Source organism: Melozone crissalis, unplaced genomic scaffold (assembly GCF_028551555.1).
Source record: "Melozone crissalis strain CALT ecotype California unplaced genomic scaffold, PUWL_Pcris_2 ptg000002l_1, whole genome shotgun sequence".
In the NCBI taxonomy this organism is placed as follows: Eukaryota; Metazoa; Chordata; class Aves; order Passeriformes; family Passerellidae; genus Melozone; species Melozone crissalis.
In genome coordinates, this window is record NW_026535780.1 from 26,846,719 (window position 1) to 26,867,584 (window position 20,866).

Below are 20,866 nucleotides of genomic sequence, written 5' to 3' on the forward strand. Positions count from 1 at the left end.
AAAGATTTTCAAATGCATGGTGTCAGGAACTGAGAAAGTACAATAATACTAACAAAATAATGCAAACACAATTGGTTTTATAAGGTAACATATTTTAACTTTGAGTTATTTCCTGATGTTTTTAGAGATGATGAGCACAGTCAGCACCAAGTCAAGTCAATAGCATCACAGTTTTTTATTATTATCATTTCTGAAAGTCCTACTCTACACCTATAGCAGGAAATTTACTCTGCAGTTCATTCCACACCCAGCACTGCAATTACAGCATTTGTACCACCTAATAAACCCAATGCTGCAATTGTATGGATGGGTAACCACAGGACACATCAAATTAAGTTTAAGAAACTGTTTCTAAACAGTCTACTCTATTTATTGTTTGCATTTCAATGGCAAAGAGATGTAGTGATGTCTACTAGTAGTTCTGTAGTTTCCTAATATAGTCTTACAAAATATTTAAACCAAGATGCTAAGTAGTTTATGCTACTTTGATAAATCTAAACAATCTATATCACATCAACACAGAAAGAAAATTTCTGAAAGTTCATACTTCCTGTAAATTTCATTGAGAATCCCTAATTCATAACAGATATCCTAATCATTCATGCAAATTACTAGTTATAATCATCAGTGCAATTTAAGCAATGAACTTCTTTTATAAATGACACAAAATGAAATGGAAAACTCAATCCTGAGCTTATAAATGTCAAGTGCAATTTTCTTCCATGTCAGACACAATTACAGATTCTGTGTATGCAAAGAATTTGCCACAAACATAATCCACTTCTGTGGTGGTGTAAAATGCAATGATGTTCAGCACTAATAAATAAATACATTAAAAGATACAGTTATATTAAATTTAGTTTCCAGAGTGGGCCAGATCTAGCATGGGAGTAAATCAATAGAAGTCTATAGGAGCTAAGCTATTTCTGAAAATTTGCTCTGAATCTGGCTCTTGAAATAATTTTTTTAATGATTAAGTAAAGTATTGCACATATAAGACATTGATTTTTGTCATTGATTTTGTGCTGGCATTTGAGCCAAGCCTCAAAAAGCTTGAACATTTTATGTATTTACAGCTGTCTGCTGGCAAGGAATAATTCATTCATTCCAAATGAAACATGTTCCTGAAGCTTATAAAAGCAGCATTTTTCTAGACTGGATTTACAAACAGATTTTTCAAATAAAAAGTTAGAAAATGTGCTTTAAATCATTGAAACAAAAGCTGAAGTCTGTTTCTTGATTTTTTTTTTTTTGTCTTGTCAAACAGATAAGATAGATATTGATTATATTTGCCTCCCAAGAGAGCTGTTCCATCAGCTGAGAGTGAAGATCAATGATGAACCATCATCTCATAACAAAATATTTCCAGTGACAAAAAGAAGCTTATTGTTTAGTATTTATGGTTAAATATGGACACAGGAAAATTTTGTTTGCTTGTCATTGTGTTCTTTCCTAATTAGACCAATCCAACATCCTTACACAGGGAGAGCAGTCTCCCTTCTGGCTGATCTGAGGCAACTTCACACACGGGCCCAGCCTGAGCAGAACCTACCTTTGATTCATTTCCTTTGATTCATTCCAAGCCTCTCCTTTGTCACTCTCTACCAACTAAAAGCTCTTAGCTGTACACAAGAGAATATCACCCTTACAGAAACCACTGCCTATTTATTTAAACTGCTCAGCTTCCCCAGTCTCAACAAGTTAATGTATTATTCCAGAAGAAAAAGCTTATTTTCCCTCTCTTTCAGAGCACATATTCACCAATGTAAAATAGGAAATATTGCTACCTATAAATGCTGTGCCAAAAATGAAACACAGAGTGGAGAAATCAGTTATTCCACATTTTCCAGCCCTTTATTTTCTCTTCCTAATGGTTTGAGTGGCCTTTGGCTGAGCAAAATAACCAGAATAGATTTAATATGTTTACTAATATTGGAGGTTACCTTTCCAACATATCTGTGGACAATTTTGTCCAGATATTAAAACATCTGCTTTCAAATCTTAGAATGATGGGTTACAACATATGAATCACAAGCAAGAAATTTTGATGATGGAGGGCTTGACTGGAGGTTTAGTCCCATTTCAGGAATGGAAAAAAACCCCCAAAAAACCAAACCAAACAAACAAACAAACAAAAAAAACCCAAACACAAAAAAACCCCCAAAAAACCAAAAAACCCCAAGGCAGAGAACGGCACAGTTCAAAAGCATTAGAACAACCAGGAGAGTCAATATATGTAGAGTGAGTTGCAAATCCAGCTCTGTCCCTAGTGAAAACTGAGAGTATTTAGAAAACACAGAATGGGGTTTGCATTCAAGCTTTAGATTGATTGAAAACTCCAGCAAATCATCTTTAAAGGCACTGTTTACAGAAGCTCTTATGACAAAAGAAGTGAATCCAAATCTTGGATCCTCTCCTAGGTGTCTCTTCATTGGTGAGGCAACTAACGAGTATTCATTGGAGACGCACAACAAGGACCTCTTGTGCACCTTTTCATAAACATTTAAAAGAACAACAGGGAATGTTTATACCACTCTACTGTCACCCACAAGTTTTATTAATCTCATGCTAACATTCTTATTCTGTAGCCTGACTGAACACCATTTATTTTTGAATCACCAGACAGAGGCAGATTCTTTGAGTTTAACATTTTGATACTAAAAGCTCAAAGATTTTAAAAGACTGACTAACAGCCACATTCTGGCAACAAACATGCCTTTTTCTAGCATTGAAGAGAGTTCAGGAAAAGCTGCCTTCTAAGACATTTAAGGATCCTGCCAATATGTGAATATTAACAGCACCTACCAGCAGCTATCTTAATCCTCTACTTAATGGTACTTGCCAGGACCCTGAAAAATTACTAACAGAATGTCCTGTACTTTGAGAATTCCTGCCTAAAAATTCTTTTTAGGAGACATTAGCAGAAATCAAAACAGCTGCTAATCTGAAGAATCACAAGAGTGAGAAGCAACATGACAGATCCCTCTGATTCAGCTCTCCAAGGTCTTAGGTCCTTCACTAAGGGCAGCTTCCTCAGGCCTCAGAAATGCATTCAAATGAAGCTGAATAAAACCTGGTGTGAAAATATTTATCCATTATATTTTTCTATTCACATTCACAAAGCTTCTGCACTGTAGTTATTCAAATTCAAATTTTTCCTTTGTGTTATTGCTTTCAGAGATATTACAGTATCATCTGAAAGATCCATATTTATCCGTATTGAATGAGCTGCCAGCAGTATAGGCACTCCCTAACAAGGTATCAGGAAGCTGTCTTATTCTCATTTCCTGCTGCACAGGGCCTCTTTTAATTGCAGTTTCATTATGATACCTTACATCAATAAGAGTATCTGTACTTCCAACTAGCCAAATAAATAGAATAACTAGAAAAAGAGGCAGAAACACTCCAGGGTAAAATACCCACACCACAAGGTCAAAAGCAAAACAATATTTTCCCACTTATCATCTTACACTTCATCCATGAGGTGATAGCTGAGGCTCAGGTACCTTATACATATACAAGGGGTAAAATCTGGAAATATATATTAATTATTTAACACCTGCCCCTCTTCTTTCTTACTGAAAAGCTGACTTTCAGACATACTTCAGTACCATATATATTAGCTATGGTCATTATACATACCAATGCTAAAAAAAACCATTGGTTCTAAAACAAACAAACAAAAAAAAATACAATAATGACTTTTAACCTATGGATATTTTTCTCTTTATCAACAGAGAAAGACCCCATATTTTTTTCTCAAGAGATCTGATCCTAGAGTTAAAATTGTGTCTCACATGGCATGATCTTTTAACCCCTTTCAGACATGAGGTCTCCAAAGCCTATTTCCCAGAACAAGTCACAATTCTTATCCAAAGCAAAACAGTCAGAAAAGTGGTGTTTTGACAGCTGAACATCTGATGACTGTATCACTTAAACCCTTCTGTTATTTAACCCTTCTCAAGACTTAATAACATGCTCCATTTTATCTCTAATAATCAGTCTAAAAATTGGGTTATTGAACGATACCACATTTATCCTTTGCATTTAAGACCTCAGCAGGCCTAATTAATGCCAAAATTTCCAGGATTCAGTAATACACTCTCTTTTTCAATGCAGTTTTTGCTAAGTAGGGCATACCTTAGCCTATTTAAAATGTCTGATTGACTATAATCAATACATTATTCAAGGAACTAGACAGGTTTTTCTGCAGTAGTAACATGAAAGGCTAAAAAATATGCAAGCTTGTGTCCACCACATTCCATCAGAAACAACTGACTTTCTGACTGTTGTTTCGCTATGAATAATGCATTCTTATAAATCCTCTCAAAATGCAAAGGAGAAGCTCTAGAGCTAAATAGCTTTCACTGAAAAGATAGTTTCAAGTCCATAATTTCTGTGCTTGGGTTTCATGTGCATAGCATTTTCTCCTACCATCTGCATACGCCACACACATGCATTACTTTGACATTTTCAAAGCTCCATTAGTTATTCTGAAATAAGACTCAAATGACCTTCCCAGTATAGAACTAATCATCCTGTTTTGCAGAATTTACCACTGAAAGGGAGTAAATCCCATCACATTTCCTGTGAAAAAGTTATGAGAGTACAACCAGGTAAATAATTATCCATTGATTTAGTGGAGACGTCCTATCACCTTATATTAGCTGCAAATATTGGTCACCCTGCCCAGAAATGTCCAGGTCACAGGTCTTTTTTTCAAATTTTACCATGACTTCAAATAACCATTAGCCTTGGGTAGACTCCTTGCCTTTTATTTTTTGCTTAGGGAATCATTTGTATTTAATTTAAGTGTTCAAAAAACATGTGGATGAGGCACTTGGTGATATGGTTTAGTAGTGAACACAATAGGGTTGGGTTAAGAGCTGGACTTGAAGATCTTAATTGCTCAACTTGAGCAATTATATAATTATAGAGTGGGTGAAAATTTTTCAGATGTGTTAGTAGCTATGTAGAGGAACAGAAGGAGTTTGCATGCAAAACTGAAATTTTAAAGAGAGAAAAAAAGGAGAGTAGAAGGGAATTTTAGTGAAGGTCTAGGCATCAACTGTTTCTGTTGGGAATACACATCCTGCCACTAAACTATGCTCCTTTCACTGCCCATCACCTTTGCAGATTCTACAGGGGTTTTTTCTATCTCACACCATTCTTCTACATATTTTCTGGAGGCAAGGCTCCTCAGTGTGTTCCATAACACTGCACTTTTGCTACATAAATCAATAAAGTTTTCCCTTCCTATCATTACTTAAATGATAAGCATTTGTAAGGTCTTAAAAATCTGGGATGAAATTTGCCTAATATAATAAGTGCCTATAGAAAATTTACTGTTCTAAATGAAATACATGAACACATATGGGAAGCTGAATGTCACAAAAACCAGAGGACTTCTTTCCAGAGCTTCTGCTGGGATACAGAAATGACCAAGCTTGAGTGGTGTGTTTTGTTCATTAAAGCATGCTTCTAATTTAAATTCTTATTCTGATACTTCCTCATGCATCGGTGCAAATAGAAAATATGGTTCAAATTTATAGCTTCAATAGGAAGTTACAAGGCAATTCTCCAAAAGCAATTTTCATAAATAGTTGTATTTTTACGTACTATTATTGCACATTTCATAATGAAACTTCAAATATATTTGTCTAGACATGTAATCTCCCTCAATAGAGTAAATATAGACTGTATACATACACATTCAAAAACCACTATATTGGAAAAAGATAAGTAAGTTGGCAAAGTCAAGGAATACAAAGTTAGGAAATGCAAGAATTTAAGAACTTATAAGCTACTATCAGTTGAAATTATTTCAGGAGCTTTATATGAGCTGCACTATTGATTTAATACTTCACCTTCTTGAAAGTATAGTGCAATTTTTTGTTTTCATTATAAAAAATGTGTTCCTGCTTTAAGCATATTTTCAACAGTATGTAAAGTTTTTCTATAGAATATAAAGTTGCTGTTAGTTGATATGATCATTAATATGATCATGATATGATCTGTCCTGATATCTGTCTAATTGCACAAAGCATCAATCCCTGCATCAACTTATTAATATTAATAAACTATAAAATAAAGTATAAAATTAACTATAAAAATTTCATTCTAATTTATTATTGTATTATTATTCTAGTATTCTACATATTTTAATGCCAACTAGCTTCTTCTGAAAATAACTTTTTCTTATACTTTACTACCAGCAGAAACAGAATGAGCTATTTGAACCATTATATCAGCTCTTTTTCAATTTTAGTGTACCAGAAAAACCATATAGAAACTAATTTCATAGGAAAAACAGCTTAGAACTTTTTATATTAAAGCCAATTTTTCTAGTGTCATCAAAACCCCTGATTCAACAAGTACCAGAGGGTCTACTCTATTGCACTAATACCCTGTTTCACATTTAAGAAACGAATCCTACTGTATTCCTACTGTATTGAAAACAGAAGGTTGATCTTGCTTCCAATTAATTCAATACCAAAGTTGTTACAGGCTTAATTAAAAGAGCAGAAGTATCCATGGATAAAGCTACATAGCATATATCTTCTACATATCACAGTATGTGCTGTACTACTCAAAATACATGGGAGAAAAAGGTGCTTTCATGAGAAAATATTGTGCACAACATCTCATCTTTAAGAAATTATGCCCTTAGATAAAAAACCCTCTCATGTCACAACACAAGTGGACAAATATTCAAAGTATTGCACAGCTGCCAGTGAGAGCAATACCTGACTCCCAGTTTGTCTAAGCTGCTACAAGCCACACATAGAAAGCTACACATTATATGATCAAAGAGTACCTGGTATGACTTGTCCTTAGTGTATTTACTTAGAGCATCTTTTGTATGTGAAATATCCTCTAGATGATGATGGCAACCTTCATTCAGCCTTGTTTTCACCGCAGTTCTGCTTTCCAGGCCAAAGAGAGATTGCCAACACATGCACTAAATACTGTAGATGCACAGATGATCTAAGACATCATGCACAGCAATCTACATTCCAAACACAATAAAAGTTTCACAAAAGTGCTGAACTCAGGCTTTTAACTCTGTATTTACTAGAGATCCCCAAAATTCTCTTGACTTTGAAAATTTTCACTATTTTTCAGTTTTTCAAAAGTTGAAAGAACTCCTTGTTTCTCTGTGAGAACAGCAGTTGAGAGGTAAGTATCACAATTTGGAAATCTTTCTTTGCATTTCAGTGGTGAAGTCTAATGTCAGGAGAATAAAGCAGTTTATTTCAAAACATACATGTTACACGAAGCAACCAACACCAATAAATATATTATATATAACTTTCCAGAGATCACAAAGTATTTAATTTGAAACAGAGAGTTCATAAAGTTTAAAGTTTGTATGTAAGTAGCATTACCCCTTCAGGAAAGGATCAAGGCTTTTGAAATTTTCATTAGGAAGTTCCTAGAATCTATTACTGCCCTTCTATAAAGTACTTTACTGATGCACTGAAAGGCTGTAAAAGATAATAGTAAAGAGCTGGTCATAAAAGAAATTGATGATTATGGATTATACAGTAGTTACCTTTTGAAGTGAAATGGTAATTGCAATATGAAATTATTTTGTTGCATGCATAAGTATTGCAAAGTAAAGTACAAAGTTAAAATATCTAATATTTGTGGCAGAGATGATAGAATGGTAGGACTGAGATTAAGAAAAAGATTTGGGTCAGTGAGAAAGACATCATCAGTTCACCTGTGTTTTGCAAAATATTTGCTTCAGACCTGTTTGCACAGCTCCTTCATCTTGCTTGTGTGGGCAGTCTTACTGAGCTCACCAGCACCAGTGTTTTCAGAATATCTACTCAAAGGAGCAAAGTCAGGGTTCTCTCTTTTGCAAATGACTCTAAATTCTGAAGCATGGGATACATTGCATCACATTTCAACAGCAGTTGAGGACAAGTTTCAAATTGCATAACTTCTCTTGTACTGTCAGTGAAGTTAGCTAAAGTTAAGGCAGACTTCCCTTAACTGACCAAAAATAACACTTAAGGCTGAAAAACATGGCCTGAATCTCCAACAACAGGCATGCAGATTGCCTGCACCAGTGCTACCCGCCTTTCAACAAATAAGCTGCACCTCACACCATAACTTTGTGAAGGTCCAGGAAAGTCTTCTACAAACTCTCTCACTTTAAAAAATCCCAGGAAACAAAAGTGTTGAAAGTAGTTCCCTGGTTCTAGCAGGGAGATGGACACGGTCTCTGCCAAGCACATCGTGCTGCATGGAGGAGCTCCTGTTTGTCCTGTGGGACAGTCACAGCTCTCAGTAGAGCTCTCTGGGGGATCTGAGTATCTCACCAATTGTTCCAAAGGGCTCCCACTTTTCCTAGAGACTGCCCAGAGTTTGTAAATATCAAGTTCAGAGGCTCTGAGTACCCCACTGACATGAGAAACTTGCTATTCAAATGTGTGACTCAAGTAAATTGAGCACAATCAAATTCTAAACACATAAAAACAATACATCAGACAGACATCAATAGCAACAAAATTTAATATTTCCTGTCAATTAATGAGGCAATAGTCATTTGCATCAATTTGTAGTACATTTTAAGAAAATTTAAAATCAAGTTCTCTGAAATGTTAATAAAATTTAACATATGCTTAAACATAAAATCCCTGAAAGAAGCAATTGTTTTCTTGCAGGTTTAAATATTTTTATATATTCATGTATTAAATAGCATGTTTGCATTTGACCTATAGTATTTAGATTTTTTTTCTAAATGTCTTTTTAGGACATAAAATTTACTTCAGCCTTTTGGACCCAATTGTTCTGCTCTGGACCTGTTCCACCAGCATCTGTAATAAATACTATTCCATCTAGAATATTTTGAAATCTAACACCTTTCTCTAATCACTTTCTTTAATTGATCATAGTATCTAAAAAGGACTTGGGAATTCCTAGTATTTTCTATTTAAAGAATTAAGTCTTCAAATTTACAACTGGGTCTTGTTTTGCATTGACTCAGTAGCTAACCTTTGCCTTTTTTTTATCAGGCAGATTGGTATAGGGGAGCCACAGGACCAATTTAAGCTCTAGATTTAGGAAATACTTTCTCAGGAAGACCATTTACTGAACCTACCCTTTCTATTAACACTCCCAAAGCCACCTTGTGAGATGTAAGGGATTCCTGGTGGGAACAGCTGAGAGGAAGCCAGTACCTGTAAGGACTGAAAAAAGGCTTAGCCAAAGTGTCCTTTTAGTGCTCCACCTTCACAGTGGCCTACCTTCCAGCTGGGAAGAAAGACACAGCACGGGGACCAAGCCAGGAGCCAGACCAGCACTGAGTCATGGGCTCCCTGCACCTTGTCTGAGATTCACTCTGCACAGGAAAATGTCAGATAGCGTTCTTCTCTCTGGTGGGAGTATTTGAACTACAAAGCTGAATAATACGCTTCAAAATTCAAACTAAATGAAAGAATAGGAAAAGTTTTTAATATATACAGTCTCTAAGAGATAAGGAGTAAGAAGGACCCCTGGAAGAAAGCTTTGAAGGAAAGGGAGGTAAAAAAGAATAAATAAATATCAGTAGAAAGTCTGGTTTTGAATCCAGATGAATAAAACTGAAACACAGTCCTGTGCAAACTGATTTAAGGGGTTCAAGTTGGGTATAAAAGCAACAAGAAATCTAAGCTTTGTCTTGCTACCAAACTATTAAACCACTTCATTCTTTCATAGTCAAAGATGTAAGACTACTAGGAGGAAAATAATCCTACTTCAAGAACCACTTACATGAATTGCATTATGTTATATTTTGTGAGAAGACGAGTATATTTTCTTGTGTGAAACACTTTGCTTGTTGTGGTTTTTTCATTCTTTAAGGAAAAAAAAAAAGAAATTTATGAAATATCTCTAGTGGTGATGAAAGCTCAAGTAGAGGGTGAGTGAAGCCTGAGCTAGAGGGGAAGTTAAGGAAGAGAGAGTGGGGATTGAAAACATGCCCATTGTCTGGAGCCTTAGCTGAATCACTGGGAATTTTTTCTCCATTTTTATTTCTGCCCCTCCTCTTTCTACTTCTCTCCCCTCTTCCATCCCTTTCCTATTGCTTCCTTTTTGTTCATCCTTCTGAGCTGTGCTGACGCCAGGTGAAAGGTCCAGAGCAGGAGGAAAGGTCCAACAAGTCTGAAATAAAAAAAAAATTACAAATAAAAGATAAAAAAGATCCAGAAATTCAAATGAACACACCCAACATTTGTAAATATGCTTTCCTCTGTCAATGCAGATCAGTGTGACACAGGTCTCTATAGCTGGGTTGACTTTGATCTTAAAAAAATCTGAGAGTGTAAAGTAGCCAATCCTATTCTGATTATGATGAGCATTTACAACATTCATTAATATTTGTGACCAAGTGTCATGAATTTCTGAATCCATTTTTAATGTCACACTATATATGACATTAACTTGTACAACAAATTAAAAATAAATAAACGTGGCATCCCTGAAATAGTTTATTTCTTTAAACTGAACTGCAATTATTTTTCTTGTAACCTTGCCTTTCAAAACCCTGTCTCCAAATGTGTGATCCTCAGCCTAGACTACCTACTCACCCAGAGCAGCAGCAGAGAGAGACCAGAGACATGAATTTGTGCTTGGTTTATATGCCCTACACTCACTGAGAAATTCAGTTGGGCCTATCTGTGTTCCGACAATCTGTGGTCTTTTATATTCCTGTGACAACACTGTGCTCCTAACTCTGAGCAGAGACACAAGAGTGAAAAAGGAATTGTTATGGTGCATAAATGAAAGCAGGTAAAGAGGCAAAAACTTCATGAAGTCAGCAAAGGGTTTTAGCCTTGTAAATCTGTTTTATGTGAACACTGCTCAGACAATGCATTTTTTGAGGGACAGTACAAAAACCTAGGTTTGAAATATAAATAGAATGTGAAGAACAAAGACCAAGAGGTGATGAAGTGTGTAACGTGACACGGTAGCTGCAACTAACAGTTTATAGTCCCCAGAGAATATTACTGTGCTTATTTGAAGCAGTTATTTCAAAGTGCTGAGAACTCCAACTCTTTAACTTCCCTTCTCAATTCTGACAAGTCCATAAGATTTCTGAGTCTGTGCAAACCATTATATTATAGCCGTTAGAGCTTACAGCTGCAGCTTACTTTATCATGGCAGTAATACTGTGGTATTTGGGCAATCAACTCTCACTATGCTGAGTTTTGTGCTTACTCCTATAACACCAAATGGTTCATTTCTAATTTGGATTCAGCTTTAGTTTGGTTTCATACAATGCTGTCAGTGAAAAACATGGCCTGTGTGAGCAGTTTCATGATGTCTGCACAGGCACCCAGCTAGTGCCAGGCCAAGAAGATAAAACCCATGGTGGAAACAGGTTCACTACTTTCATATATTTCAGTACCTGTAGAAAATCTTACAAAAAGCCCAAACATATATTGAATAAAATAGCTGAATTCATAATTTGTGGAAAAAGAGGATGATATCCCAACATATTGTGCAGTGTCACAGATCAGCTGTTGCTCAGCATCCTGCTACACACAATGACTTGGGACAGATCTGAAGCAAGGCATTGAGGTAAACTGTATAGAAGAGCTGATTTTACAGACACTAAAAGTCTTATAAAACTCCAGCCTTCTCTAAAAATTACCTGAGACAGGGAAAACTAAAATCTATCTGGTATTCAGAAGTACAGGTTTTACTGTATGTACATGAGGATACCAGCAGCATGCTATCAGCAGCAAAATATTTCCCCTGTATTGCCTGGATGACCTCAGCTCACAAACTAAAAAAACCTTTATAGTTTCAAGATCCAACTTCAGAGATATCAAACTCATATCTTCTGCTGCTGATGTACTAATTATTTTTAAAATATATCTTACAATGATTCATATTTGCAGTACAATTAGCTGATTCCATTGCCACCCACGTCATTATTCTGTTTCAATTTCAAAGGTTTTCAAAAGATGTCCATTATTGTACCCAATAGCTTAAGTCCCTGGGTTATGCATAAGACTGTGAGGAGAACTCATTGAAGGATCAGTTGTAGTTGGATCACATTATAAAAAGACAGAAACCGGGTGAAGCCATTCAAAAAAGATGTGAAATCTTGGTCCTATCAGACATCCCTAGGAATTTTGTCATAGTCTTTAATTGATTCCAAATATTTAGAAACACATTTGTATGTCTGTGAAAAGAATTGCTGGACAAGTTGAAAAAAAATCAAGTAATATCTTAATGCCATGAATATTCTAGTGGCCAAAAAAATATTTTTTAACCAAATATTTCATTGCAAATTTAGGATTTGAAAGAAGTGGAGGGTCGGGGAGCATGCGATTCATCTCCTTTAACTTCATCCATCAAAAAGTTAGGAATCTGTTTTAAATGGACCATCTAGGTTCTCTCTCATCAGTGCAAAGAGAGAGATGTTTTAGGAAGGCTGTTCATCTCAGCTGTCCATAGATGCCTCTGTTGGGATGTAATCTGTAATTCTCTGCAGGAAGAGAATATTTATCTCTGTTGACTACAAAGCCTTGAGGTACTGTGTTAGACTTCAATGACTAACTTTTAGATGGCTAAAATGATGACTAGCTTAGTTCTAAAAACCTATTTTTTAAACAGCAAGGTTAAGTGAGATGAATAGAGCCTTTTGTGTGAACCAGTTCATCAAAAATCCACAGAGAAAAAAAAATGGTTTGACATGAAATTTTGACCAGCATATGTATAAGTGATTTTAATAGCACCAGACCCTAATTCTGCACCTTTCTATTTCTACAGCACCTACTGGAAAAGGGAACATGCTGACAAATGGTAATCCAGCATGCTTTTCTCATAAAATAATAAACAATAAAAATAGCATCAATGTCCTGATAAACTACCCCTGTAAAGCCAAAGTGGCATAAACGCAGTTTCTCTTTTCATTATTCACAATGTACATTAATTGTCTACAGCTTACAAATGCCCAAGTAGAAGATGGTAACCTCTCCAGAGCCAATCTTGTAACTGTATCATTTAAAGAACTCCCATTTAACTGGAAGTTGTATAGGCAGGAGAAAAACTTAATTGCATCCTTCTTCTTCAGTTTGGGAAAAAGAAAACAAAGTGGATGTGAATTTATGCAGTAAAGAGCACATTAGAAAACTGACCTGCTGTGCAATACCTCAAGTGTTGGGTTTTATCCTGTGAAATCAGTGGCAAATACAAGCTGAGAAATGGGTAGCATGGTTGATGTTTGTCTCTGTGTGTTTGTGTGTCCTACTTAGAAAGCAGTGGCATTAATCCCTTTTAAAGGTACCCAAAGACCAAAGAGGAAGTTTTGTTTTAATTATACCTTCAGGGGGCCTAGTTCATAGACACTGCATGACAGTTTGCACAGCACATTTTTAAATCTTATATTACTTCTAATATTTATTGTGCGAAGGATCATTTGACAAAATATTTTAACAAGACAGAATGAATTTTCTTTCATAAACAGTAACTTGCATTACAGATCCAGCTCAGAAGCATGTTGCTGCAATTATCAAATGCACAGTTTTTCATTGAAAAGTCAGTGAGTTACTACTGTAACTCCCTGAGCCCACAAGAAGAGCTGCTAGCATGCACTAAGCCTAGAGTGCAGGCTTGGTGTGCAAAAATTCACAGGGGCATCTTCATCACTTTCATTTGTATTGTTCTAAAAAAGAACATCTAGAATAGTGTAAACATTGCAGTGCTTTTGCACTCCATTATAACAGAAAACAGAAAGGGAAAGTAGCATTGTCAACACCATGCAAATATAATTCTTTGAGACAGAAACTCCAAGTCTTCAGTCTGTCTAAAAATACTGCATGCAAGGTATGCATGTGCTGTGCCTCCTACAAATCGTAAAGTTACCCTGATTTAACAAGATGTGTCATATCTCTTCAACAATAGGTCCTGTTCACCATCTATGCAAAACTCTGAGCAGAAACAGAGACACCTTTTTACTGAATGAACTCTACTGATGTGATGCTTTCCTACAGAACAAATTTAGCCTCGTTTCAGTCAGATTAAGAATCTCATTAATACTTGATTTGTGCCAGATATCCCCTTTTTGTTGACCCTGAACACCACAAAGCATACGACTGACTCAAGGCAGGACCTTGAAGAAGGCAACCAACGTGACTGAACAGGCTGAAAAAAAGGCTGTTGGTATGGAGCACAGTGGGAAGACAGGGACCTGACTTTCACCAGGTTATTCAGTAATCACCGAGGTCCAGGAGCTATCATTGTATTCTTTATGGTCTCTTGTTCTTTAAATAATTATAATAATGGCCTGTACTACCTTTTATAAGATATTGCCTGTCCAAAGGACTACAAGCTGTTCTCAGAGAACCATAAAATTAACTATATAAAGCCTGAGCTGTTTCCAGAGCTCCACCTTGACTTGGTTGCTCAGAGACTGCACATTAGTAGCGGCAATAATCACTGGCATCAGGAGAAGGCTACCTGGGAAGGACCACTGGTGTAAACCAAGTTTAATCAGACCTTTGGGTATTTTAGGAGAAAGACTTGTGAATGTGCAAAGAAAAAATAAAGAGTCTGGAGAGTGTCATTGATATTCCACCACATTTATACCCACTGTTGGTCATCACTCATAAGAAATCCACCTCTGCCTCTTCAAACCTCTGCCAATCGAGTCAGATAGAAAATATTTTGCTTACTAGCAGAACTGCATCAGAGGAAAAAAAACAAAAACAAAAAAAACAAAACAAAACAAAAAAAAACACAAAAAAACCCCACAAAAAAACCCACAAAAAACCCCAATAAACCACCCAAGAAAAAAACCAAACCAACAAACAAACAAAAAAAAAAAAAAACCAAAAAAAAAAACCAAAAAAAACCCCACAACTTCCTGATCTTCCTGAACCACAAATGCAACTGCATAATGGTTGAGCCCCAACACCCTGGCAGGCCAGCCAGGACATAAGGAGCCAGGGGACACACAGTGATGTGCCAGAGAGGCAACTTATTCACTCTGTAGCTTTTGTCAAGAGGCAGCAGATAACATAGGTCTGTATAAATCCAAAACCAAGAAAGTTGAACTCTTAGTTATTAAATAAAAGTATTGGTTAAGCCCCGAAGGATAATCAATGTAAGATTTTTGCTAATTCTCTATGACATTAAATAATTAAAAATCTCTCTGGGATTCTGTCTATTCATCTACATACCTTTATTTTTATTCCAGAATACAGCAATGATAAAAACATGTTATTTAATTCATACTAAGCAACCTGAGATTTATTTAGTAATTTGAAGGTCTACTTGATTTTTTTTTAATTGTTGGCAGACGATTCATTGAGATGAAAAATCACACGTCATTGTGAAAAAATAAACTTTCTCAGAAATACTGCCAAAGTTGCAGTATAAATGCTTTTGAAAGATTAAGTACATTATAGAGATTAGAGTGTTATTTTGAAATAGAAAAAAAATGGGGAAAAAGGTACAAATTATTCCAATGTGGATACGTGGAAAACAATAATTTTCAAGCCATTTTAACCCTGTAATTGTTTACAGATCATAAAAACAAGATCGGTACCTTCACAAAGGTCAAAATATTGCATTTGAATCCTTATACCATTTAAAATCAGCTTGGTTTTTTTTCTTCTGTCAGTCTGGATCTGGGTTCAAGGGAGCTACAAACTGGATAACTATGTAGACAGTGTCACAGATTACATAATTTTTCATCAGGAAATACTCACCTTTAGCCTTCTGTTCAGATACTCTGTAAGTACTTAAAACATACAGGATTTTTCTTCAGAATTTGACAGAGCACCATGTCCTCTAAGACCAAGGGAAGTTAAAACGTTCATCTGAGGGCAGACCTATCAGTCTTTGTAATCCTACAATTTAAACACTATTAAGCTTTTTTATCTTTTAAAATCCAAAATTTAGAGAAGGAAGAAAATAGGAAAAAACTATACTGTGAAAGAGAAACAAACCACCATAGAACAATGCTTTAGAAGACTAGAGAGCTAAGATATAAGCAACCTGCAAAGACTGTAATAAGGTAGAAAATTTAAAGAACAGTGTAGCCAACTTTCACATTTATTTCTGATAAAAGGTTGTGATACAGTATTGCCTCAAACCTGTTCACATTCCCTTCCCTTGTATGAATACAAATTATTAAGACAATATATAGAAAACTCTTGAGTTTAAAAACCAGAGTGTTGCAGAAGAAATTCCCAAGAGTTCTTTCCTGTTGAACTGCAACCCAAGCAATGCAGGTTGGCTGGGCAGAGTGAAGGAAGGTCCACATGATGCAAACCTCCATTCACCAGAGGGCATGACTGTGCGTGTGGCTCCAGGTGAAAATGTTTGGGCTGATGAGAGAGCCAGAAAGCAGACTGCCATATTTTCAGCTGAAAGCAGAACAGATCAGTCTGAGCAGAAGAGCATTTGAATGCAGCTTCCCTGTTTCTGCTGCAGCATGATTTTGGGAAGAGCCAGTCTCAACATCCCCTCCCAGCACCAGTCACACTTTTGGGAACCTTTCCCAGTTAAGCCCAGAAATCATCATGGAAAAGGAGCTGCAATTGCCCTCTAAAAATATAATATACTCTGAAGAGCAAAGACATGGACAAAGAGCCTTACTGTTTAAGGTCAGCAGTGACACAAAAAAAAAAAAAAAAAAAAAAAAAAAGAGAATAAACTGCCTGAAAATAAACTTAGGACAGAAATTCTGTTTCTAAAACCATGAAAAGTGAGGCTCTGCCTTGCCTTCAAGAGGTGCAGTGAGAGTGATATCCCAGGTAAATTTAAACCAGTTTTTTGAATCTGAACAAAATAAGATCAGCCTAGTATCACAGCAGACAGACTTCACAACTCCACTCAATTTCTATCTCTCATGTTGAAAAATGTAAAAAGATAGTATTCTTCTACCAGTTCAGGCCACTACAGCAGCTAAAGTCACAGATTCATGAGTCAGCACACTGAATGATTTACAGTTTTCAAGTTTCTCATTTCTGTTCACCTGTTCTTTTTCATTTGCAAGTAAATACTGATAATAATAGTTAGCTATGGAATAGGAAAAGAAAAACTGCTTTCCAAAGATTGTCCTGAATACCAAAACAGATGTAAAGAAAAACAGAAGATGTCATTTCAGTCTAGACACCCATTACTTTCAGGAGCTAGGGCAGTATGACTATATCCCATGCTATATAAGGAATATAATGATATCATCCCTTGTAGATACAAAGCTGCAATTTGTAGGCAAAATTTTTATTCATCTCAAAGTACAAAAGGACAATTGTCTTTGACACTAACTATGGCTTTCTAAAACATTAGTCACAGCATAACTATACATGCACCAAGGGAAAACCAATTCCACCAACCCAAATCATGCTCTGCCCACACACTGCACAGAGGTAGAAGGATCCTCTTTCAAAATTGGCTCCTTTATTCATATTTTAAGGTCCCAAGGCTGTTTGATATGTATGAACTCCTACAACCTCAGAATGCTGCAAATGAAATGTATGTGTGTTAATTACCATACTACTCAGACAACAGGTGCTTTGTGGATGAAATCTGGTGCTAACTTGAAAGTTTTAGGAATGCACTATCTCAGACTTCGAGATAAGACTAGGTGAGCAGGATTAGCTCTTCACTCAGCAACTATCTGCACAAAATTACTCACACAACACACCTGCAGTATTAAAAGAAAGGACAAAAGGATCATTCTGGAAACTGCTAGCCTAGTTACTTTATTTCAGTGCTTTAGCAGTATCAAAATATTTTGCTTACTGGGAATTGCACCTAATTTAAAGAAAACACTTCATTTAAATATAAGGAGGGATGGAAATAAACAAAGAGGTGGAGAATAAAGTTTCAATCTCTCTTGTTTTTAATGGCTTGCTTTTAAATTAAATAATGAAAAAATAAGCAGGCTGAGTCTTCTTAAAATGTGGAGTAATGACCCAACAGATCGTAACTATTTTAGAAAAGTCATCATAATCTATCATGGAAATATCTCAACTGGTTTTTAGACACATGAATTATTGACCCTGTTAGGCTGCCAAAAGTATTTTAACATGTCAGAGCAGAATTCATGCATAAATATGTGCAAAATATTTTTATTGCAGTAAAGCTGGAAAAAGCCAGTGTAAATACAAAACAGTTATGCCTCTGCAAAGATAAATGAATTTATTTATTTTTCAACATGACTTATTGCATGATGTATACATTTTTACACTTTCTACTTTAAAGGAAGCTGTTACACTGCAAAAATTTAAACATAAGCATTAGAAGCCTCAAATTTCCAAATGCATTTGTAATTCTCTGAATTATATTTGCTTATATGAAAGTGACAAAAGAAATATACACCCTGTAACTTACTTTAGTTAGTTATATCTTTATGGTCATATCTTTATAGTCAGTTTTAGATCCTTAAATGTTCTTTATATAACATACAGTAAGCAATCCCATCACAATAAAGTAAACAACAGAGAACATCACAGAACATTCAGCACTTGAACTTTAGCATAATATTACACCATAGTCTCTCCGGAGGGAAATAAATAAATAAATAAACAAACCCCAAACCAACCTACCCTGTCATCTGGAAAAAATCTCTCCAAATTGTGTTTTACAGAACCAATATCCTGTCTGTACATCAGGGGCAGCCTCTGTTAAGCATTTAAGTGCCCTCAGTGAAAAGTAACAGTTTCTCCTCCAATCCTGAAGTCTCAGTAACCAACACGGAAAGTAACAATTTCCCATTCCTTGTCAACCAGTGGTACTATTAATCATCAAACAAAAACGAAACACCTTCAAGCAAATATCAGCTTCTGATTAATCTCCATCCCAATGAATTAGACTCATAAGAGGCAACCTGCTGCCTTGTTTATGCCTTTTTAATATGAGGAGCAGAAGTTGGATATAAGGGTTTTCTGCCCTCAGGGCTACAAAATATGCCTCATGTGGCAGCGAGCCAGCTCTCCGAGGGAGCCTCCTTTGCTGTTCCACAGCTATTTTCTAATGGATAAATTTAAACAGACACACAAAAACACACGAGTCACCACAATACATGGCCAGAGCTATTGTTTTTGTCTAAACTCCTGAGAGCATCTGTACTCGTTATGAGGATCTCAAGGTTCCATCCAGTTTCGGTTTGGGCTTTACTTTTGGCTGTTTTGTTTATTTGATTTTTTTTTTTAAATGCAACGAGGAGAGGAGGGGTGTCTGGATTTTTTTTTTCCCCAGCTGACTTCCCCTCTATACAGCACAGCACATAAAACACCTCTCTTCAGCTTTAACTGACCTAGGCTCAATTAGTGAAACATTTTGCACACATCCAAGCAATCACAAGGCAGAGATATTTAGTCCAGTCCTCATGTGTACTGCACAGACACATTTAGAAAGGGGTGGAAGGAGATTTCTTTAAAAAAAAAAAATCTCACAATGTAATTTACACAGTGTGGAAACGCCTACAAGGAGATGAAGTACCTGCACTGGGGAGATGTTCAGTTGTTCACTTCATCTTCCGTTGACAAGGAAACCAAACCGCACTTCATTCTCCAGGAAAACCTTCCACTGCCATCATTTGAAAATGTATTTATTTGTATATATGTATATATCTATCATCATCATCATCATGATAACAATAACCATCATAAAACACTGCTGGCAAAAGAATAAAAAGTGAAGGTGCAAAATGTGCAAAAGTAAGGATCATCTCTTTGGCTTTCTGTTTTGCTTTGTTATCTTTAGGGAGGAAAAAAAAGTATTTAAAAATGATGACTGCAACATGCTGCAAGAAAAGTTTCACATTATAAACAGGCATCAAAAACTGAAGAAGAGGAAAACCAAAAAACCCTGCTGGTTGCACTGTTAAAAAAAAGAAAAAGAAAAAGAAACAGTAACAAAAATAATAAAATTAACATCTTGCTCTGTGGCTTCCACCAGTATTGCAAGATTACAAACTCTGTGTAAACACTGCTGTAAAATGCATTTGCAATTCCCATCTCTTTAAGAAAAAAAAAAAGCCCTTAAAAAAACACCCAAAAATAAAAATAAAACAACACCAGAAAAAAATCCTCTGCAAAAAGAGTTAGAAACATGCCTTTTCTCTTATCTTAAAAAAATAAGCATCATATTTCACATCGCTTTTCAGTGCCACAACAAAACCAGTTGCATATATAGATATATAGCTACTAAATGTATATCAGTTGTTGCTGGACTGGCAAGTCTGTGTTATTAATATTATCATTTTTCATTCCCAGTGACTCCCGGCCCCAGCAGCACCTTTTGCTCACAGTTTAGTAACCATCGCATGCTAGGAAAAAAAACTTGTCATCAGCAAAAGATCAAATCCATTTAAACAATAATCAAAGAGGAAGAAAAAAAAAAAAAGAAGAAAAAAAAAAGAAAACAAAAAAAAAACCAAAAGGAAGAAAAAAAACAGGACAAAAAAGGAGGACAAGAATGTCAGCAGAAAGGTACTCACCGAGCGGGAGTAAAAGGGAGGAATAAAAATGAGAGTTACTATAAAATACAGTATGGCGGTGGAAGAAGGAATGAGGCGCTTTTTTTTTCTCTCCTCTCTAGTCTCTGCCTCCGGCAACCGCCACGTGATCCGGAGCCGGGCGGACTCGCAGCCGGGAGGGCGCAGCGGCGGCGCCGGGCGCGGACCCAGCCCGAGCCCAGCCCGCTCCGCTCGCCGCCGCCCGGCTCCGCCGCCGCCCAGCGCTCCGCTCCGCGCCGCCGCTGCCCTCGGCAGGTGCCGCTCGCCCCCGCGCTCAGACACGCTCGGCTCCGCTCCGCTCCCTCGCTGCCGCCGAGCGCGGGCACGCAGCCGGCCGTGCGGGCGGGGTGCGGAGGCGGGCGCGTCCTGCGCGGCAGCGCAACTTGCTCGGAG

General features: G+C 36.5%; 1 protein-coding gene across 4 annotated transcripts in view; it reads right to left on the bottom strand.

Moving 5' to 3' along the window:
* RALYL (RALY RNA binding protein like) overlaps positions 1–20,644 on the bottom strand; it is a 373,063-nt gene extending 352,419 nt beyond the window's left edge. For 2 of the 4 annotated variants that reach the window (XM_054280017.1, XM_054279769.1), the window contains exon 1: positions 20,456–20,644. The gene's annotated coding sequence lies outside the window, so the exon portion shown is untranslated. Of the gene's footprint in view, positions 1–19,455; positions 19,543–20,455 lie in introns of all 4 variants that reach the window. The other 2 variants (XM_054279850.1, XM_054279931.1) reach the window with 2 other exon arrangements.
* Between the last annotated feature and the right edge of the window lie 222 nt (positions 20,645–20,866).